The 23,996-nt window shown below is 37.7% G+C and overlaps 1 long non-coding RNA gene across 1 annotated transcript; it reads left to right on the top strand.

The window, feature by feature from the left end:
• The first annotated feature begins 23,230 nt into the window (after positions 1-23,230).
• Positions 23,231-23,590, top strand: LOC120077734 (uncharacterized). The gene is made up of 2 exons (XR_005481832.2): positions 23,231-23,355; positions 23,464-23,590. It is a non-coding gene; the product is annotated as an uncharacterized LOC120077734 (long non-coding RNA).
• The last annotated feature ends 406 nt before the right edge of the window (positions 23,591-23,996 follow it).

The raw sequence follows: 23,996 nt of genomic DNA, 5'->3' as shown, positions 1-23,996 counted from the left end.
ACATTCATTGCACATGGATTCAAGCAAAGAGTAGAAAACAAGAAGAAATCAGAGAAACTCATAAACATTCCATCAAAATCTTATTAAACCCATAAATAAAAAGTGCCCAACAAACTCGAACTGTGAAACCCGAATCCCATTTTCCCTACTTAAACAAGTAATTAGGGTGATAAACAAGGTATAAATTAATTTTATAGGAAAAAGTTAGAAAAAAAAAAAAAGGAAGAAGAAAATTCTAAGTGTTGAAATAGGACTCTCGGGTGGCTTTTTTGTTAGCCTTAGCAAGTGAAAAATTGGCTAAGTATAGAAGCCAAAAGTAGGTATGCGTTGGTGTTAAGAAGCATTGACGCTTGAGGCATTGTGTGTGTGTGGCGACCAAGGCTTATAGAGGTTGTGTAAGGCCAAGCCGTGGGGCGTTGGTATGTGGCACAAATAGGCGTTGGTCTTGGCATTAGAGGTTAGGCGAGCACCAAGAAGGTGTTTTGTTGGCTAAATGGTGGATGCACAGGGGCGCCATGCGTTAGGTGGAGTGTGCGGCCAAAAACACTAAGTGATGGGTGTGGTGCTTGGCAAAACCATGAAGGGCAGATGGTATGGGTGTTGGCATGCGAGGCATGCCCTAGGCTAAGGAGTTGGCCGAAAGGGTGTGTCATACGCTAAAAAAAGGCTTGCGGTACACAAGGACTTGGAGGTTAGGTGAGCATGTTTGATGGCTAAGTATTAACCGTGGGAATGGTGGCCAAGCGTGGAAGTAGCCTAGGTGTTGAAGGGCCAAGCATTGAGTAAATTAAGGCAACATCGAGTATTTACCAAATGTCATCGAGGTAAAGGTCGTCGTGCAATGAGTATGGGCTAGGCGCGAGCAAAGAAGGGCTCGATTGCGTAAAAGTGTAGGCACTGGGCGTTGGGGCATTGCACGAGGGTGAACGCATGGTTGCACGCGGGACTACACGGAGATAAGCGCAAGGCACTGGGCATGCGATGTGTGTTGGAACTTGCGACTGATGGACATACGATGTGTGTTGGATCTATGCAATGAAGTTAGGAAGCGTGCGATGAGGTATGCAATGTGCGTTGACAAGACCATGCGATACCCATGCGATGCCAAAGCCTATAAGACCATGCATCGGCCTATGAAGTATGCACTAATCATAAGGCTAAGCATGTGAAGGAGAATGCGGTCATTTGGATTATGCATTGGTCTTAAGAAGCTAGTTGGACGCATATGACTAGGCGGGGAATGAGAGATATGTTGGATGCATGGCATTGTTGGCCAAGAGTGTGGTGGTCAAGACTAGCTATGCGTTGAAGAGGCCTAGTCATGCGTTAATAAGCTTTGTCATGCACTGATGATATTGTTGGGGTTGATGCCCAAAATCTCGTAGGGTCCTGTAATTTGTAAACACTTGTATGAACAAACATTTTGTAATTTATAATATATGATATTTTATTTACTTCAGTATATAAAATTTCAATATATAAAATATGAGATATTCTAGTTGCATTAACCACAAACCAATAAACTAAGATCCATAGTTATCATTGTAGCTTAAGCATGTAAGTGGAGACATACAAGTGGATCGTGCTTTAAGTAATAACCTAAATGGTCTGTAGTATATGGATAAATGAGGGATACCTTATCCTTGTAACACTACGAATGTGGCCTGCTTTGTAACTGTTAAAAATGTTGTAAAGTGCTACAAATGATCTGATCTTGATCATTCATGTATTAGGTATGCGAGCGGGGATATTCTATACGAAGGATTTTGTATAACGCCATTCATAATTGAGACTTTCATTTCACTAGGATGGCCATAGGTAACATGACCTTAATCCTGAGTGAGTTGTGACCTCCTACCTATGAGGGCGGTTCTTTGATTTGCATGGGTGAGAGTGGCCAGATCACCGACTGAACAAACCTACCACTTTAGGGATTTATCTGATTGAGGAGCTGGGAACTCAACTACACAAGATGGAATTCACTCATTCTCCGAAGCAGGGGTAAGTGGATAAATTGCTCCCTTAAAGGCTTATTCCGGGGCTTGAACAATGTGTGTCACACCTTCTCTTGGCCCGAGAAGAGTTTAGTCATAGTAGAACTATGATCTATTGTTTATTAGAGGAATCAGTGGTACTTAAGCAGTTAGATGTAACTACCAGGGCAAAATAGTAATTTGGTTCAGCTGTACTTACGAGCGATTTGTGAAGGGTCATCATACTGTTGATTGGTTATATCCAATGGACACAAAAATATATCTGTAGTGCGAAGAGTGCAGTTGTTGGCCTTTAGTGGAGTACCCGATAGTTAATAGATAATGGATATCGTGAATAAAGAGTTTAGTCAGTTATTCACGTACCGTTGGAGTTTCAAGCTACAGATCCATAAGGTCTCCTTAGTAGCTTAGTGGATTCAAGTTGAGAATCATTTTTTGGTTTAATTTGAAATATTCAAATTAACAAGAGGTATTTGATTATATATGATATAATTAAATTGATTTAATTATATATGATATAATTGAGATGATGTATTTGATACATTATTATTTGATTAGAGGAATTAATATAAATATGATTTATATTAAATGCCATAAAATAGAAAAAGAACTAAGGTTTAAATGTTGCATATGATGCAATATTAAAACTATAGGTTATAAATATAATATGATAAGTTAGTTATTGTATTTATTTATGATTTGTTAATTATATGATAATTGATATTTCTTTTTCTAAATAACCGACCTTAGTTTGTGGCTATACACAGTTATTATGGCAGACTGGATAAAATGAAAAAGAATTTTTCAAAATTCACTACACAAAACAAGTAATCAGATTATTAATCGAGAGACTAAACGATCGCATCGAGTTTACTATATGATAGTACTCGTTTCTAAACGATTAAGCGTCGAGTCTATGCGATAGACTTTCATTTGTTACATGATCTTTCTGTCCAATACTCGATAGTCTCCTCCTCCTCCATTCCTCTATCCCTCTATCCAAAATAAGCCAGAGCCCACAACTCCTGGATTCTTACACCAGGACAAGGTAATCTTGTAGTGGTGTCTAGTTCTGATCGCAGATCAAGTTTTACTCGCCGGTGTTCGAGGAAGTTTGAGTCGATTGTTGCATTCGAGTTTGATCGAGGGACACACATGAAAAAAGACTTCTTCAAAGGTATTGTCACTTTATTCTTTGTTTTGATAAGAAGCATATTGTAATTTATCTTTAATGCATAAGTGTTTCTATATGATTGTAAATGTTTGAGTTCTTTCACAATGGAGTTTGGAACGATCCGCTTCCACTCAAAGGTCCTCTAGTTTTAAAGTTCCGTCAGATGTGCTATGCGTTGATGTTGAAAGGTAAAAGGCATGCGATGAAGTTTGATTATACGCCAAGGTCATTTGAGGTTAGAAATGACTTCACGGGCGCATAGGACAAGGTTAGTTAGGCGTGGAGTTGGTGATGGGAGTGGCATGCGATGAAGGAGATGCGTTGGTCTTGATGGACGTATGTGCCAAAGGTAAGTCATGCGAAAGGATATGCGGCCAAGTAAGGGTATGCGATGGTATTGAGGTTAATATGACGCATGAAAGGTGATGCGTTGGCCAAGCCATGCGTTCAAGCAAGCATACGGCCATGAAGGAGTTTATGCGATGACAAGGGAAAATTTGGAAGACAAGGCTGAGTTGCTAACTCATCCAGACATGTGACTAACTAAGGGATGTCTTAGATTTCATGCAAGTCAAAGTGGGCGCATGAGAAGACATGCAAATTGAAGGAGTTGTGTTGGTTAAAGATGGTGAGGACACTTCAGTATAATATGGCAAGGGTTGGCACTTGCAGCATGAGAAGAAGGCACTTAGACATGCAAACAAGTTGGAGGTGTCAAGCTAGGAAGAGTTATGAACACCTATAAATAGTATCCCAAGGCTTCACTTCAGCTCACAACACAAATTCCCTTCAAAAGGAATTAGGAGGAGTGTTTGATAGAAAGTTCAAAGACAGAAGATGCTAGTGTTGTTCAGGCTTTACGGGCAAACTGCAACACCAAGTTCAAACAAGGAGTTCTCCCAAACGACTCGTGAAAATCAGATGATTCTTGAGCTAAAATCTCATAAATTAAATGTAGTTTCTATATAAGGGATGCTATAAGGAAATTCTGTGAAGGGCTGTCAAAATTGAAGGAAACCGAGAAGTATTCACATAATCGGGGACAGTCAGGCCAGGTGGAGAAATCTTGAGACTCAGAACTCTCGTGTTGAGATTTGAAGGCCAAATTTTAAGTTAAGTAAGTTAATAAATTTCTAAACATATTTGTAGAATAAAGTGTTTCGAAATAAGGTCTAGAATAATAAGAAATTTAAGCTTTAAAATGAATCTGAAATAGGGTTCAAAAGGAAGCCAAGGGAAACCAGGGAACTTGGGAAGTGAGAAAGGTTCCAACAAATCACAGTGAGTGGTTCTCATTTAAATTCTTTTAGCATATATTAAATTATATGCTAGTATTATGAACAAATGGTCAGAACCATGAAGAGAACACGTGGTTAGGATGGTCAAGGGGTCAACAGACCTAGCTCCTAAGCCCGAGACAGAATCTCACAAGATGGTTGGGAGGCCAAGAGGCCTAGTTCCTAAGCCTGTGGAAAGAACCTTTCATGGGATGGTCAGAGGGCCGACGGGCCTAGCTTCTAAGCTCATAAAAGGGAGATCTATGTGCACATAGGGAAATAAGAAATTATAATGAGTAATCATTTTAACTGTCTACCGTGTGTGTAGGTAAGGTTGATAACAGATTCATTCAAGATGGAGGTTTACGTAGTAACCTTGTGTTGTGTTTTGCTTATATGTTTATAAGTTGAAAGAGACTTATTAAGTTTCTACCACTCACTGGGCTTAAAGGCTCACGTTTTTCTATAATGTCTTCCTTGCAGGTACCAGAAGAGTCCAGGTTGCTACGAGAAGTCGAGGTCTGCCATGAGTTAGAAAATTGCTAGATTAAGTTTGTAGTTAGGATGGGACTAATGTTGTCAAATTTATTAAAAGTGTATAAACTGGTTTCCAAAATGAGTTATGCTTCCGGTTGTTTTCTTAAAATTCTGCTGCAAGTTTATTTGTTTAAAATGATCTAGTAGGTAGAGTTGGGCAATAGATATCATAAAAGAGTGGTATTTGTTGTTCTCATGCCTCCTTTTGGGTTAAAGAGGTAAACTCGGGAGGGGGTGTGATACAAACACCATAATCTTCATTACAGACCAAAATACAAAAAAAAAAAAAAAAAACTCATGTGTTTTTGCCAAAACCGAGCACAGAGCTCCCAAAATTGACCAAAAGCTCTCCTCTTCATTCCACCCAACCCTAAAATGAAAAGAAAGTATATATAGAGCTCGTCGATGGATCTACCGCATCGTTGTGTTCTATAGGCTAGAGGAATTATCTGCACGTACGTCTATACTCTAGAGATATGCAATGGCACTATGACGCCACAGGGCAACGCGTGTACCATACTGCATCTAGGCATTCTGTTTACAGTACTGTATCCAGGGGCATTCTCGTCCTTTGTTCTCCTTTGAATCCTTGAATGCTTCATTATGCTTCTAATAGCTTCAAATTAACTATGAAATGTCCATAACAAGTGTCAATTAAAAGAATGCTAAGGAATAAAGAAAAGAACATAGAAAATAATAGATAAATAATGGTGGAGAAATAGAACAAATATTCCTTGAATAAAAGTAAGATCTCTAGGATGGATTCAACCTTTCTCAAGGTGAATCCTCACTCTATGCACGTCCTCATAGGTAGGGATGACCTAAAGAACTATTCTCTTTAGAGGAAATTGTTGGGGTTGATGCCCTAAATCTCGTAGGATCCTATAGTTTGTAAACACTTGTATGAACAAACACTATGTGATTTATAATATATGATATTTTATTCACTTCAGTCTATGAAATATGAGATATTTTAGTTGCATTAACCACAAACCAATAAACTAAGATCCATGGTTATCGTTGTAGCTTAAGCATGTATGTGGAGACATACAAGTGGATCGTTCTTTAAGTGATAACCTAAATGGTATGTAGTATATAGATAAAGGAGGGATACCTTATCCTGGTGACGCTACGAGTGTGGCCCTCTTTATAGGTGTTACAAATGTTGTAAAGTGCTACAAATGATCCGATCCTGATCATTCATATCTTAGACATGCGAGCGGGGATATTCTATTACAAAGGAGCTTATATAAGACCAAACCACGAAATGTTTAGTCTCGTTATATGACGTCGTTCATAATTGAAGACTTTCATTTCACTAGGATGACCATAGATAACATGACCTTAATCTTGAGTGAGTTGTGTTCCTGCTTATGAGGGTAGTTCTTTAATTTGCATGGGTGAGAATGGCCAAATCGTCGACTCAACAAGCCTACCACGTTGAGGATTCGTCTTATTAGGGAGCTGGGAACTCAGCTACATAAGATGGAATTCACTTCTTCTGAAGCAGGGGTAAGTAGATAAATTGCTTCCTTAAGGGCTGATTTCAGGGCTTGAACAATGTGGGGCCACACCCTCTCTTGGGACGAGAGGGGTTTAGTTATAGTAGGACTATGATCTATTGTTCATTAGAGGAATCAGTGGTACTTAAGAAGTTATATGTAACTACAGAGGCAAAACGGTAATTTGGCCCAGCTGTACTTACGAACGATTTGTGATGGATCATGTACTATTGATTGGTTATATCCAATGGACACAAAAATATACATGTAGTGCAAAGAGTGCAGCTGTCAGACTTTAGTGGAGTGCCTGACAGTTAACGTACGGTGAATATCATGATTAAAGAGTTTAGTTAGTTATTCACGTACCGTTGGAGCTTCAAGCTACAGGTCCATAAGGTCCCCTTGGTAGCTCAATGGATTCATGTTGAGAATCAGTTTTTGGGTTAGTTTGAAATGTTCAAATTAACAAGAGGTAATTTGATTATATAATATAATTAAATTAATTCAATTATATATGATATAATTGAGATTATGTATTTGGTACATTATTATTTGATTGGAGGAATTAATATAAATATGATTTATATTAAATGCCATAAAAAGAGAAAAAAGAACTATGGTTTATGTGTTGTATATGATGCAATATTAAAACTATAGGTTATAAATATAATATGATAAGTTAGTTATTGTATTTATTTATAATTTATTAATGATAAGATAATTAAATTTCTTTTTCTCCAATAACCACCCTTAGTGGGTGGTTAGATGGATTTATGGAAATTGTGGGTTAAAATGAAAAATAGTTTTTCTAATCAGTCCACGAAAAAAAGTTATCAGTTTTCACCATCGAGTGACTACACGTTAAGGATCGAGTTTACTATACGATAGTACTCTTTTCTACACGATCGAGCATTGATAACGGACAGAAATGCACGTTATCATAGTGCTAAGTTCTTAAACAATGCTAGCTTGCGTTGATAAAAAAAAGCATTAAGTTCATTACATTGCGGTCGCATGCATTCATCGCATAGAAACAGTTGATTTTTTTATTTTTATGCAGAATATGCGTTGACGCAAGGCGGAAAGAGCGATCACAAGAAATCATTGTTCGAGCGCAGTATTACCGCAAGGCTTTACGGTGATTTATGTTCACAAACATCTGCTCAAGAAGGATTGCCGCATAGAGCCGGCGCAACTTAGTGAGCGCATTTGGGTGAAAGGCATAATTAATCACAATGGGACAGAAAGCTGATGATAGCCAAATCCGAATTAAATTGACAGCCGCTAACGATAACAAGTACATTCAGCTTTTCGGTGACAAATATTTGGCGCATCAGTCAAGGAATTAAAGTCGTCCCATATGTGCAATCATAAGAGAGAAGCCGTCTTTCACCCCAGAAGCCCTATAAATACCGAATGTATCCTTCAGAAAAGGGGTTCGAAAAATTCTAAAGTTCGGTTAAGTCAGCTCAGCACGTCTTTGTCCATAGTTTTCTTTTATTTTTAAGGCGGAGCAAGAGAAGAGCTGAGACACCGGAAGATCATTCAGGGCAACTCGAGAGAGAACCCGGAGGCATAGAAGCAGAGAGTGGGCCAACTCTCGCGAGAGCGAGATTATCTTTTAAACACGAGTAGAAAAGACAGTGTAAAAGCCTGGGAAGCAAGTGATTGCTGCCAGGCTCTTTATTCTATTCTTGCATCATTGTTTTGTACTTCATCTTTATATTTATACAATGGAAGTTCTTATTCTACATCTGTTCACTCTCTTAGTACGCATGAGTAGCTAAACTAGTCGAATGGGTTGAGAAGAATTAAGCTAACATGACCTAGGATTTTCATTGCTTGCGATTGTCTTGTTTTATGTTGTGTCAAACATCCCTTTAGAGATACTCGAGAGAGAGTCTAAAGAAAGAACCTAAGACTTGAGAGAGCTAGGTTAGAATCTAGAATCAAGAGAGCAAGATTAGAACTGCATAGACAAGAGATAGGGACTTAGAGATAAGCTCTGTTTGCCAACATGAATCGCATGCACCCTAGAAATAGGTATGATATTATGTGGTCGCCTTATTTGTGTTTATGTCATTTCGTCATCGCATAAATAAGAATAGAGACTTATGTGTAGGTCCTATAGACTTATTGCATATATCGCATGCGTTCTAGCATTAGAAGCCGTAGCATTCGCATTAAGAGATGGTTTACTATTGTATGAGTGTTGCATGATCGCAAAGCATGAACGCATCCTAGGAAGTGTTAACTGAAACCCTTCTCAACCCCTTCACCGCATACTCATCGTATCTTCCGTTTTATCAACTCTTTTCAAACTCCGCCGCATTTGTTTATTTTCATTACCACAAACAACAACCTCAACAACTATTGATTTGTTTGGTTACCGCAAAGTTTTCCTAAAAATTACCACCGCAACCTATTTTCCCAAGTCCCTGAGTTCGACCCTGGAATTACCAGGAAACTCAGTGGGGTTTACACTTGGATTCCACTGAGAAAACTTGAGTGCTCAACACATTTTCACCATCGCACTTCATCCACAATTCCACATCATAAAATAACGCATCAAGTGTCGAGTTTATGCGATAGGCTTTCATTTGCTACACGATATTGTCATCATCTACTCGATCGTTTCCTTGTTCACTCCAGTCCTTCTCTCAAACCAAAATCAACCAAAGCCCACAACTCCTGAATTCTCACACCGAGAATACCAAGGTAATCTTGTGGTGGTGTCTAGTTCTGTTCAAGGATCGAGTTTTACCCGTTGCTGTTGTTCTAGGGAGATCGAGTTCGAGTTGATCATTGCATTCGAGTTTGATAGAGGGAAATACGTGAAGAAAGAGTTCTTCAAAGGTATTGTCACTTTATCCTTTGTATTTTAAGAAGCATATTGTAATTTATCTTTAATGCACAATCGTTTCTATATGATTGTAAATGTTTGAGTTCTTTCACAATGGAGTTTGGAATGATCCACTTCTATTCAAAGGTCCTCTATAATTAGAGTTCCTTCAATTGGTATCAGAGCCAGATTATTCTGATTTCCACATTCCATTGCTATGTTGAATGTCATTTACAGTTTTGGTGGGTTTTAAGTATTCTATAATGCGTTTAACTGTTAAGTGTGTTTGTGGATGTTTACAAGATAATTGCCTTTGTTTAAAGCTTTCTTTACTTCTAAAAAAGTTTATTTGTAAGGGCCCCTACGTTTTTTGGGCATTATTAACTTGCAATCGAGTCTGTATTCAAATTGTTATTTTCTGAGTTGTTCGTGATGAAGCTTCAGATGCAAGAATTTGTTGTTCGCTTCGAGGGAGAAGATGAATCATTGGTCGCATCGTGTGGCTTAAGCCAAATGATCGTTTAGATTTGGTTATACGATCGTGTAGAAATAATTTACTCGATCGTGTAGTATTTGATAAACAATCGCATAGCTAATGCTACGCGATCGAGTAAAGAGCTTACTCGATCATGTTGCGTTGGCTACTCGATCGCATAGATGCTCGGGATAAACGATCCGGAGTATAAGATACTCGACACACAGCATGCGTGCTAAACAATCGTGTAGGCTAGCATGCTCATCGCATAGTCACTAGCTACATGATCACTCGGTATACAATACTCAAAGCTTGCTACTTGATCGTTTAGACAATCATGCTCATCGCATAGTCATTGTCTGCACGACTGCATGGCATGCGTTACTCGATGTACGCTACACGATCGCGTGGGCTTTCATGCTCATTGCATAGTCCTTAGCCATGTGATCAACGCTACATAATCATTTATACTCGATGTGTGTTACTCGACAATTTGAAGGAGCTGCTACACAATCAAGTGACGAGGCTTCGCCCGGGCGGTTCAAGACCCGGTTTGCCTGTTTGAACCAGTTGACTTGATTCTTTTGTAATAGTTAGCTTTTAAATTTTGGTTTTGAGGCATATTATCCCAGTCCATCAATTTTTATTGAATGTACATGTGATGTATGTTTACTTATATGCCATTATGTATGTCATATAGTTTTAAAACCCACCATAGGTTATGCATTTAATTCATGCATCATCTGTATATTATAAGTGTTATAATATAGTAATTTACATGATTAAATTACATTAAAGCATGCTCATGCATCATATAATATAAGAGTTATAATATATGCATGCATCAAAGCATATTCATGCATCATCTTTATTATAAATGTTATAACATAAGGATGTATGTTAGTATGTATGCTTAGTTCATTACTTGTTATATAAAAGTTATATATTAGTAATGAATTAACATTGCATGAAGCATGACACTTAGGTTTATTTATAAAAGTTATAAATATCTTGTGGATGTCTAGCTTAGCAATGTGGTTGGTTTTGATTGTTTCATTCTTTATAAGTGTTATAATTAATAATAATTAGAATTAAAATCAATAAGAAAGAGTTGCATGAAAACTTAGGCTTTAATCATGTTTTTAAAGAGTTTTAAATTTTGATTGAGATAGACCTAAGATCACAGTTCTAATGAGATTAGATACCTAAGTTTAATCTTTTAATTCGGTTTAATAGGATTAAATTGACAAATAAAAGATTAAATATGTACCACATCTATCTATAAGGGACCTTTTGGCTAAGACTGGTTCTGGCTAGGCTGGGGTACTTAAGTCGATGGAAACGTCGCACCCCTACCTGGGAACCTATCTGGAAAGGTAAATTAGATAGATTTGTTGCATGCATGCAAATTTGATGATAGTCTATTAAAGTGTTTAATGAGACTTGAATCAAACTTGTTTAATCATAAAAAGCAAGTGATGTTTTTTAGCAAATTAAACAACCACTTAGTTAGAATCAGTAGCCGGATTTACTAAGTTAATGAATACCTAGGTAGAAGATTCAGTGGGAGGTAATTGGGGTATATGAAACTTCACTTTACTTCTACACGTTTCTCCCTAAAAAGTTCACACCGTAAGATCTATCATCGGCCTCGAAGCACCCTAAGAGTGTCCCCCTATAGGATGGCATTTGGGTAAGTCAATACCAAGGTGAATGGAGAGAATGTTCATAGTAAGTGGGAGTGGGACGTATGATAACATATCCCTCGGTCTCTCTCATTAGGTTGGATAAAGTTTTCGTGCATCGCCTCGAGGCACCCTGGGCGTGTCTCCCTAAAGGATGGCAGTATTTGCACAACTCTTTATCTGATCTTCAGAAATAGATAGGATTGCTTTATTCTCTTGTCCAAATCTGCTTTTTCCCTATGAGGGGCGCATTCAGGAGGGACTCTAAGGCCTAAAATGAGGGGTTACAAAATTATGGACCGAATAGTGGTGACTGTTAGTTCAGTTACAAGGACTTGTTTCTGTCTAATGGTTGAGATTATCTCATTCCAGTGAAGAGGCACTTGATCACCCTACGATGACTTTTGTCCTGCCTTATTGGAGTATCATTGTAAAATAGATGTCACTTAGGGTACAATAGGACTATTTTTCTAAAACTTCATTGGTATTAAAAGTGGTAATGCAAATAAACTTATTAAGTTTGTTCTTTTTTCAGCAACTTTTAAATTATGGCAACCGCTACTTTATCACTTTAGCCACAGATAAACTGATTGGCGAAAATTACGCTAGTTGAAAAAATACGATAAACACGATACTTATCATCGAAGACTTAAGATTCGTCCTTATGGAGGATTATCCTCTTATTCCATCTCCCAACGTCGCTCGAAATGTTCGAGAGGCGTACGAGCACTAGACACGAGCGAACGAGAAGGCCCGAGTGTACATCTTGGCCAACCTTAATGACATTTTGGCCAAGAAGCATGAGCCCATGATCACTGCGGGCGAGATTATGGAGTCCCTGAGGGGAATGTTTAGACAATCATTCGTGCAGCTCAGGCACAACACTCTTAAGTTCATCTTCAACTCCAAAATGAAGGAGAGTACATCTGTTTGTGAACATGTTCTGAACATGATGATCCACTTCAACGTGGCGTAGATGAACGGGTCGAGCATTGATGAAGCTAGCCAAGTTAGCATTATTCTAGAGTCATTACCAGAAAGCTTCCTTCACTTTGTAAGCAACACTGTTCTGAACAGGGTTGATTACGACCTTATAACTCTACTGAATGAGTTGCAGACTTTCCATTCTTTGCTGAAAAGCAAAGAGAAGAAGGTTGGTGAGGTAAATATTGTCTCATCTTCCAAAATGTTCCACTGAGGTTCGACCTCTGAAACTAAGTCTACACCTTCTTCTTCCGGCACCAGCAAGTGGAAGAAAAAGAAGGGTCGTAAGGGGAAGGCACCTGCTAACCCACAACTTGCCGCTCCGCGGGGTAGGCAACCATGCGAGTTGACAAGGGAAAGTGTTTCTACTACAACCAGGATGGGTACTGAAAGCAGAACTCCCCACGTTATTTGGCTGGGAATAAGAAGGCCAAACAAGGTAAATACGATTTACTAGTTTTGGAGACTTGTTTAGTGGAGAATTATAATTCTGCCTGAATTATAGACTATGGAGCCACTAACCATGTATGTTCTTCATTTTAGGGAATTAGTTCCTAGCGGCAGCTTGGTGCTGGTGAGATAACGATGCGAGTTGAAACCATGCACGTCGTCTCAGTTGTAGTAGTGGGAGGTCTTCGGTTGACTTTACAGAATAGGTTTATCATTTTGAATGATGTGTATGTAGTTCTCGAGTTAAAGAGGAACTTAATTTCTGTAAAGTCATTGCTTGAATGTAATTACACCCTGAATTTTTCTGTTAATAAAGTGTTTATTATGAAAAATGGTGTAGATATATGTTCAGCTCAACTGGAAAACAATTTGTATGTGTCACACCCCCTCCCTAGCCTTAGCCCCTAAGACTTGGAAAGGAGCGTGAGGGTACACCAGTAGTATTCCAAGACAACATTTAAATTTAACATTCCCCCTCCCCCCTCCCCCCCTATCTATTAAAAATATCAACATGTTTACAACACTCTATCTAACTTTCATACACATAGTTCAATTTTCTATATTCTTTATTACATGATCCGAGCCGTGCCTTGAGAATTTACCAAGTCCTGGTGTGTTGGTGGTTAGTAGACTCCTTTCTGAATGCTCCGCTTTGCTACCTGGGGGGGGGGGGGGATAAGAAAATATTTGGAAGAATGTGAGCTACTAAGCCCAGTGAGTGGTGCTTTTAAAATAATAATAACTTTGCAAAACATATTTTTGGGAAGTCAATCACATAATCATAATTCCAATATAATTTATGCATGATCATGTGTACATTCATTTAATCATCATCCTCCAGTTCCATGCTATATATGGCATGCTCATATCATGGACACATTATCAATCATAACAACTTTTTATGGAAACTTTTCTATAACCCACTTTTCCCGCCAATGTGCACATCAACAATTCTTTTCCCACTAATCATGCTTAAGTAACTTGACTATATTTCCCGTCAGTTGTCACCGACTATTATTTTTCACCGACCGAGGCCGACTATATTTTCCCGCCAAGCACCTTTTATTAAGCATGCTAACTTATGTAGTCCGGGTATAATCTCAGTTTCCATAGAAATTTCACAAACAATATCATGGCAACATCATAACATCATAAGCATGCATTTTGCACCTACATATGCATGTATCCACATATCAATGCATAAAACCAAGTAAACACTCACCGCAAGCAAGTTTTTCCACTAAAAATCACCTCTAGGATACCTTCCTGAGAATTCCTCCATATCAATGGAAATTCCTCAATTAATACTTGTTATATCAATAAATAGTGTCAAAATAGCCAAAATACCATTATAGAATGAAAATACCAGCTTACTTTATTCCAATTTAGCCAAAATCCTCAAATTAGCCTCTTTAGAGGTTATTTGGACCATGGTAGGCAGCTGGGCGTTTAGGCAGTAGGCAGGGTGGGCGTGTTGTGCCGCAAAGGGGGTTGACGCGTTGGGCGTGCGTTGCGCTGGGCGTGATGCGTCGCACGGCGAAGGCAGCTGTGCTAGGCTAGCGCGCGGATGCATCGAGCGAGGCGCGCAGATGGACGCAGCGCTGCAAGGTGTGCATGCAGGGTGTGGGCTGGCTGTGCATCTGACTAACTCAATGCCTCACCAACGCAACCTTTGTTTCTTTTGATCTCCAATCAATTTAGCAGCCTAATAACTCAAACGTAACTCTCTAAATATGTTCTCAACACAAGATTTAAGTGATGGTATGAATAAATTCCTCTTGCCCAACCCCTCTATTTATAGCCATTCCAAACTCACCCCATGGTGACAACTCAACTCCCATTTGTCTCACTTTTGAGCTGCCAATACTTAGTCTACCCAGCCTAGCCTTGAGTTGTTCTCATCTCAACTTGCCAGCCAAAATCTCCATTTTTGCATGAAATCTCCTTTGTCCACCTCCTACTAGAACTTTGTGTGATCTTCCTTTGAAATTTTCCATCAATTAGCCTTACCTTTTATCCTTAACGCATAGCAACTCACCTTTCCTTCATCAAAGTCCCACTTAGCCATTTCATGAGTCGGCCATCACCAACGCATAAGGTGGCCGCTCACCCTTGACGCATGGCTTGCTAGGTGTGCTTGCTCAACCTACTAAGCATGGACGCACGGCGCTAACCATCGACACATGGGCGTGCTGCCTAAGCGCTTGCGCACTTGACTGCATAAGCATGCTCGGCCACGTAAGCGTGCCTCGCTGCATAGGCTTACGCTTGGCATAGCGCATCGACGCATGGCTGCTCGGTAGACTCGGCAGCACTTCGATGCATAGGATGGCTTGCCCGTTCGACGCATAGGCAGGGCACTCGGCATACACTATCAACGTATGGCCTGTGTGCTTGTCCTCGACGCATGGACTGCGTGCTTAGCGCATGGCCTGTGCGATTGGCTTCGACGCATGGGTTGCACGCCTAGCATGCTCACTCGACGCATGCTTCCTGCCCATGTCCACACGGCTTATGTATGCCTTTGCATTGGTTGTATGCAACCCTTAGCTATTTTTCAAGTCTTCTTGCTTCCATCCTCCATGCATTCTTGCGTCCAAAATGTTTAAGCCCTTCATAGGCGTTTGGACCTTTGGTCACCTTTTTGGATAATTTTAATGTTTTCCCCCCTTTGTTCCAATATCCTTACTTAGGATTTTTCTTCTCTATTTAACCTCCTACTTTAGATTTAGTGTTAGGGTCTTACAGTATGTGCTAAGGCCGTTAGCAACAAATTCCCACCATAATATAGAGATATTTAAAACTTTCATAACTCAAAATAAATGACTTAAGGTTTCTCCTAAAAAAAATGCCCGACTTTGGCACTTACGTTTAGGGAACATTAATCTCAATAGGATTGAGATGTTAGTAAAGAATGGACTTCTAAACGAGTTAGAAGAAAATTCTTTATTGTGTGCGAGTAATGCCTTAAAGGCAAAATGACTAAAAGGCCTTTTATTGGGAAAGGTTATAGGGCCAACGAGCCTCTAGAGTTAGTGCATTCAGACCTTTGTGGTGCGATGAGTGTGCGAGCCAGGGGAAGCTATGAATACTTCATCACTTTTACTGATGATTATTCGAGGTATGGGTACATTTATTTAATGCAACATAAGTCTTAGTCCTTTGAAAAGTTCAAAGAGTTCAAGGCTGAAGTTGAAAACAGATTAAGTAAACGATTAAAACACTTCGATCTGATCGAGGTGGAGAGTTTTTAGATTCAGAGTTCCATAACTATTTGATAGAACATGGAATAGTTTCTCAACTCTCAGCACTTGGTACATATTAGCAAAATGGTGTATCGGAGAGGAGAAATCGAACCTTGTTGGACATGGTTCGGTCAATGATAAGTTACGCCCTTATTAGACTCGTTTTGGGGTTTTGAAGTAGAGACTGCAGCTTACATCCTGAACTGCGTTCCCTCCGAGAGTATTGCCAGAACACCTTTGGAGTTGTGGAACAGGTGTAAAGCTAGTTTACGTCACTTCCCTTCATTTCACTAGGATGACCATAGGTAACATAATCTTAATCCTGAGTGAGTTGTAAATTTCTGCCTATAAGGGCAGTTCTTTGATTTACATGGGTGAGAGTGGCCAAATCGTTGACTCAACAAGCCTATCACTTTGGGGATTCGTCTAATTAGAGAGCTGGGAACTCAGCTACACAAGATGGAATTCACTCCTTCTCCAAAACAAGGGTAAGTAGATAAATTGCTTCCTTAAGGGCTGATTCTGGGGCTTGAACAATGTGGTACCACACCCTCTCTTGGCCCGAGAGGGGTTTAGTCATAATAGAACTATGATCTATTGTTCATTAGAGGAATCGATGGTACTTAAGAAGTTAGATGTAACTATAGGGGCAAAACGATAATTTGGTCCAACCATACTTACGAGCGACTTGTGAAAGGTCATCGTACTATTGATTGGCTATATCCAATGGACACAGAAATATATCTATAGTGCGAAGAGCACAGCTGTCGGTCTTTAGTGGGATGCCCGGCAGTTAACGGATGGTGAATATCTTGATTAAAACGTTTAGTCAGTTATTCACGTACCATTGGAGCTTTAAGCTATAGGTACATAAGGTCCCCTTGGTAGCTCAATGGATTCATGTTGAGAATCAGTTTTTGGGTTAGTTTGAAATATTCAAACTAACAAGAGAGAATTTGATTATATATGATATAATTAAATTCAATTCAATTATATATGATATAATTGATATGATGTATTTGATACATTATTATGATTAGAAGAATTGATATAAATATGATTTATATTAAATGTCATAAAAAAGAAAAAGAACTATGGTTTATGTATTGTATATGATGTAATATTAAATCTATAGGTTAGAAATATAATATGATAAGTTAGTTATTGTATTTATTTATATTTTACTGATTGTAAGATAATTTAATTTTTTTTCTCCAATAACCACCCTTAGTTGGTGGTTAGACGGTTTTATGGCAATTGTGGATTAAAATGAAAATTAGTTTTTCTAATCAGTCCACGAAAAAGAGTTATCAGTTTTCACCATCAAGTGACTACACAATAAGGATCGAGTTTACTATACGATAGTACTCTTTTCTACACGATCGAGTGTCGAGTCTATGCAATAGGCTTTCATTTGCTACATGATATTGTCACCGTCTACCCTATTGTTTCCTTGTTCACTTCAATCCTTCCCTCAAACCAAAATCAGCCAGAGCCCACAACTCCTAGATTCTCACACCGAGAATACCAAGGTAATCTTGTGGTGGTGTCTAGTTCTATTCGAGGATCAAGTTTTACTCATTGCTAGTGTTCGAGGGAGATCGAGTTTGGTTGATCGTTGCAATCGAGTTTAATAGAGGAAATATGTGTAGAAAGAGTTCTTCAAAGGTATTATCACTCTATCCTTTGTATTTTAAAAAGCATGTTGTAATTTATCTTTAATGCATAATCATTTTTGTATGATTGTAAATGTTTAAGTTCTTTCACAATGGAGTTTGGAACGATCCGCTTCTGCTCAAAGGTCCTCTATAATTTGAGTCCTTTCAGAAATTCCGTTCTTGAAGAGTTTCTTAGTAGGGTCGAGTTTACCGTCACTCGTAAACTTGCGCCTACGCAAATAATATTTATAAATCACCAAGCGAACTACTTATATTAACTGGTAGTACAAGCGACAAATCCGAGGTTGAACCTCACAGAAGCGCGAAAGATTAATTCATCAAAGCTCGTTTTCAATTAAAGAGATAAATAGGAGGTTTGTGTGGATGAATAATTGAAATTGCAGAAAATAAAGTGCAAGAAATAAAAGATGGAAGCGCAATTAATCAAGATATCTTAGCTTAGAGGAATGGGTTCACCCAATAGAATTTAGATCATTGAACCAATTTATTTCTTAAACTTCTTGTTTATGCTTAGCCCAATTGATTAGAATCCCAACCAATAGTCCTATTTATCTAATTAATCAAAATGCACAGAAAACGAATCCGTCCATATAAATTAACGAATCACATTAAGTTTTAGGGATTAGGCTAAGATAAGTGTTTAACTTCCAACGTCTAATTAAACAATCAATATGGTTTTTCTCTAGGTTGATAGGAGCAGACCCTTTTCCCTAACGAACCTATTGTTTCCATTGGGATTAACTTATAAATATGTGTCAAATATTACAAGTTAATCACAAAGTATTAGAATCACATAAAAAAAATATTGGGCGTCAATCAACAATTAAAATTATGCAATTCATAAATGTAAATTCTGTTTAAAACCCATAAACAAGTTTGTATACATCAATAAATCGAAATCTCTCCAAATCCCTAGGCTAAGAAACCAAAATCTTACCTTTCCATGGAGGATGAGAAGCTACAATCCGACATCTAGTCGATAAATTACTAAAGAAACGCCCAACATACAAAATGAGAGAGAAAAGAGAGGGGAAATTCAGCTAGAGGCCGAAGGTGGGCATATATTTTTGACCCAAAGGGAAGAAATATATATATAGGGGTTGATCACAGCGTTGCAACGCTGCCTTGCGTGCACGTTCGTCGTAATATTCGTAGCATTGCAACGCTACATTCAACATTGCAACGCTACCTTGTTTCGCCCAAAATGGACAACTTCTACCTTATAGCATTGTTCAATGCTTGTTTGAGCGTTGCAACGCTCTGTCTGGGGGTGTTTTCATCCATTCACATCTCTTTGAATCCTGGTTGCTCAAATTAGCTCCTAATTGCTCCTAACCTCAAATAGCTCGTGACGACTAATTCTACCTCCAAAATGCTCAATATCTACAAAATCATCAAATAAACACATTAAACATAGTAACGACCTAGAATTAAGAAGAAGAAAATAGCACATTTTCGGTGCTATCATTTCTAGGGGTGTTTAGGGCGAAGAGTGAAATAGTGATAAGTTAGGAGTTATGAAGTGTAGGGAATTATGAAATCTAGGGGGTTGTGAACTCCTGGGGCCACAATGATATTTGTTAGCAGTGAGACTCACTAACTTCTTGAGCCAAACAAGGAGTAGAGTTCACGACTCCTACGTCTCAACTCCGGCTTTCCAACTTCTTAAGCCTAACACACTCTGTGTTTTTTGTGGTTTTTCCTTTCAAAGGGTCTAGATTGTTCATCCTTAAAGACTTATTTACAATTTATAGACCAAGATGGTTAGATGGAGGCCAAAATTCATGCCTTCAACGACTCTAGCTGAATTTGGAGCTAAAAAATGGCTCGAGCCTACAAACCCTGCAAGATTTAAAAGGTTAGAATGCGCGTTGACTCGATCTCGGACACAATGTGGTCGCATCGAGCAGACGATGAAGGCATATCATACACCTTTCCTGCAAAAATACCAAAACAAATCATAGATGCTTATAAATTGGCCCAAAGTATCCAAAATAACTTAATATTGTCAAAGGACATTAGTTGGCTCATTTTACTTGGGACATTATGAGGTCAAAATAGCATGATAAATGATTCTTTACTTAACAGAGTAACAAAATGGAAGGAAAAAAATATGCACTTTATGACATTTATCACACCCCCAAATTGAGTCTTTGCTTGTCCTCAATCAAACAAAATATAGATGTGTTGAATACTGAAAGTAAACCTACATGCTTAGTCAGAAGCAAATATAAAGTCGACATCTTTTAAGAGAGGTCTTAATCCTTAGTGCCTTCATTGTTCAATTCTCAAAGGATCTTCACAAGAGTTTCATTTGGCTTTTGATTCAACTTCCCTTAATTATCTAACCAATTTGCAAACCAACCTAGTTATAGTCATGGTGTAGGATCGGTATGGTAATCCTACAATGGGTGAATAGGGTTTATTTGAAATAATGAAAACTTCTTTCTAAGTGGACCCAAATAAGAAAACTAATGCACTTTTTACTATACAATGATTTTATGAAAAAAAAAAAATCAATCCAAAATTATAAAGAAAATAATAATAATATTTAAAGCACCCTCTTTGATTTTGATTACAAGATTGAGAATGAATGTAGAAATTTAAGAACTACTAACCAAAATATACAAATATGAACAATTAGCTTCAAGAACAAATATTGTAATTAATTTCATATAATAAACTATAATAGAAAATTAATTGCAAAGTTAAATAGGAGAGAGATAGAGAAAATGACACGGGTAATTTTGTAGTAGTTAGGTCAAGCTTAACCTACATCCACTTTCCCAAGCAACTCTTGAGATTTTGAATAAGAATCCTCATCCGTGAAAAGAGTCGGTGAGATCCTTATTCAAAATTAAACGTGACAAGTATTTACAAATTTTGAGCATTCAATAAATAAATCCGCACATTACAATATTCCTCTCTTAAGAATAAGATGAAAAGAAAAAAAAAATGAGTGTTGTGAGAGAATAACAATAGTGGCTTTGAGGATGGTAAAAAATGTGTAATTGTTGAGAAAATGTAGAGAAAATGAATAGTTTAAAAAGAGAGGGAAGTTATTGGAAACCATATTTAATTTGGACTACTAGATCTTAAAAAAGAAAAAAAAATCAATTGTAGAGGTTTTTCTTTTTTTGAATCAACTAGCCGTTACACACAACAAAAAATAATATAATAATATGTATCATTTTTTAAAATCATTTCTTTTAAAACCCAAAAGTAAATGAATACCATGTATCCAAAACTAATCATTAGATACAAACATAAAGTATATTAAATTCTCTCTCTTTTTAAAACCAATCCAAACCTCAAAAACCAACCATATGCCGCTCCTTTATTGCTCCAGATGACATCTTCCAATTGGTCTAGTTCGATGAGAAAAAATTTGTCATGTCATCCACTTAAATTTTTTTTATTAACCTTGCTTCGACTATATCTTCTTCGTATGAGCTCCGATTTGAGTGATTCAAATAGTGTTGACATTGTTATTTCGAGCTCTACACAATGACACTTTAAAACATTAAAATTATTATTGAATAAAAGCAGGTTTGTTATCATCAAAACATTAATTAAGTGATTGGTTAAAATTAATTAATTTGAGATTAAGGACCAAAAAGCCAACATATGGTGGAGTCCCTAATGAGTTACAAGTTTCACCAAATCTCCATACCTAAGTAAGAGAATACACCTCCCCAAACTTGTGTTTTTGCTTGTCTTTAGGGTTTCAATTTTACAAGCTTTATTTCTTTTTTCTTTTTTGCCTAGAAATGATCATGAATGTTAGCCTCACCTTCGTTCCAACTTGCCTACATGGGTCACGTGAAAGACATCTAACTACAAGCAAGGGTCATATTTGAGGCAAAGACTCATTTCTCAAACCAATTGTTTCACGCAAAAGAAGGCATGGGTTACCTTCTCACCCCTAGCTACTTTAGCTAACTCAAAAAGGAGGATTGTCGTCTTCTTCTTCTTCTTTTTTTATTTTTTAATTTATTGGCCTAGCACATGTACATATATTGTAAGAATACATTCCCATACTGATAATAATAGTGACATGACAAAAGAAATGTAAAAGCACTCCCACAAACTTAAGGGAGGCAATGTCCAGTCAATATGAAAATGGTGCAAAAACAAGACGGTTATTTTGGCTAGACTACAAAACATCAGGGCTAGGTTCTTTGATCATGCGGAAGACTAGTCTAAGAAGGTTTTGCACACAAGGATAAACGATACTCTTGGATACTTTTGGTTTTGTATACTTTAAATTTTGACAATACGACATGCGTGAATAAGATATGCTCTAAGTATCATCGTTAAACATTACTTTACGCAACAAAAGACTAGCATACAGGACCATCCATTTTTGTTATTATTGTTTTGCTTTTCCAGAAAAATTAAAAGAATAATAACATACTCTAAAAACAATAAAACAAAGCAAAGACAAACTAAGCCTAAATGAACAAAAAGCAATAAAAAGATAAAACTGAGAGCTCCCTTAGTCAGTCTTGGGAGTTTCATCTTCTTCTTCTTCAACAACGAGGTCATGAAGGATTCGAGGAAAGGGGGCACAGCCGGGTAGTATATTTGGAGCCATCAAGCGGAGAAATCTCTGGAATGCCTCATCACGAGCCTTGGCTTAGGCCCTGTAGGCTTTAGACTGAGCCATGAAGTGTTCCAACTGCTTTGACATATATCCAACCACACACCATTGTGGCTTCTATCACCTTATGCAACTGTGATGTGGTCGCATCACCTGAGGATGGTTGTGGTGGCAAGGAAACTTCTGGAACTGGTAGATCATCTAATGGTGCTGAATGAAAAATAGGGTGGAGGAAGTGTAGTCTTGTTGGCTGATGCCTTGTCCTTCTTTAAGGATTGTAACCCATTAGCTTCTTGATTAGATGCAAGTCAATAGTTGGCTTGCCTTGCATCTTTCTTCTTCCTCAGACACCTCAACTCCGGCCTGATGAGAAAGGGGAAAAACAATCTACTCGAATTCTTGATCCCCACTCAACTATCTCCTGTTGGATAATGCTACCATCGTCATTCCCTAGCCCCTTCCTGAGGTAGTAGAGGATCATGACCCGCTCCTTGGATATGGTGGAGTTGTGGGAGGTGAGCATGATCTGGCGTTTGATGAAGTATAACAAATGGCTAGGTAGCCTCAATGTCCACCACCCTGTCGGTGAAATGTGTCACTTTAGCAAAGTCAACTGGTTCGGTTGTGATGGTCTTTCTCTCATCATAAGCCTAAACGCCTTCGGTTTATCGTCAAGGCTCTGCTAAGGATCTATTATACTCTTTCAACATCCCATATTCTACATTCTTCTTGATATAGGCATTAGACTTTTCTACTACTCAGAAAGTTTCTCCTTGGCTGCAGTTTGAAGATGTTTACTAAATCTGAACAGTTCACATTGCTCACAGGGTTTATGAACTTGTTTTAACTTAAATAGGTAGATCAAGGTATTTATAAGCCCACAAATCATAGCTCAGAGTTATTTAAAGGTGATTTTTCCTGTCAATACTATTTTTTTTCCCATATTAAAGAGATGAGCTTTGAGAGAATCTGACCCTTTAAATCCTCTTCCTTGATTACTATTTTTCTCTTTTCAGTGTTGCAGATCAAATAAAGTTAAAACCATTTATTCTCAGAAGTTGTATGAAAGGAGCTCAAATCACTGAACTTTTGAACTTGTTCTATTTTAATCACATCAACTTTCAAGTTTTAATAGATCTTAAATTTAATCTAAAAAAAAAGTGTTCCGACAATCTTCCTTCTATAAATTTTGATTGAAAGCATATGTATGTTTCTTTTCCCTGAATAACAGTTGTTATTGTTATCAAATAAGAAGAGACATTAACTTCAAACTAGCCATAAAAACTAATTTTAAGATAATAAATTTAATATTTGAAACTAAATATTTCAAAATATAAGTTATAGCATTTTAGGAAAAAAAAAATCATTAATCAGTTCCCGGCCTGAGAAATGAAAGAAAGGACTAACAGGCAAACTTTTTAGTCTTAAAATAAGATATCCTAAAATCTAGAACTTAAAAAAATGATGCCAAATAAACACATCTTTTTCTTTTATGTTCTTATAGAAATTAAATTTAATTTTTTTTAGTACAACACCGGCAGAGATAGAG

This window comes from Benincasa hispida, chromosome 5 (genome assembly GCF_027475165.1).
Source record: "Benincasa hispida cultivar pf3 chromosome 5, pf3_genome.v1.1, whole genome shotgun sequence".
NCBI lineage: Eukaryota > Viridiplantae > Streptophyta > Magnoliopsida > Cucurbitales > Cucurbitaceae > Benincasa > Benincasa hispida.
The sequence above is the reverse complement of the archived record's forward strand: the minus strand, read 5'-3'. Positions and strand labels throughout refer to the sequence as shown.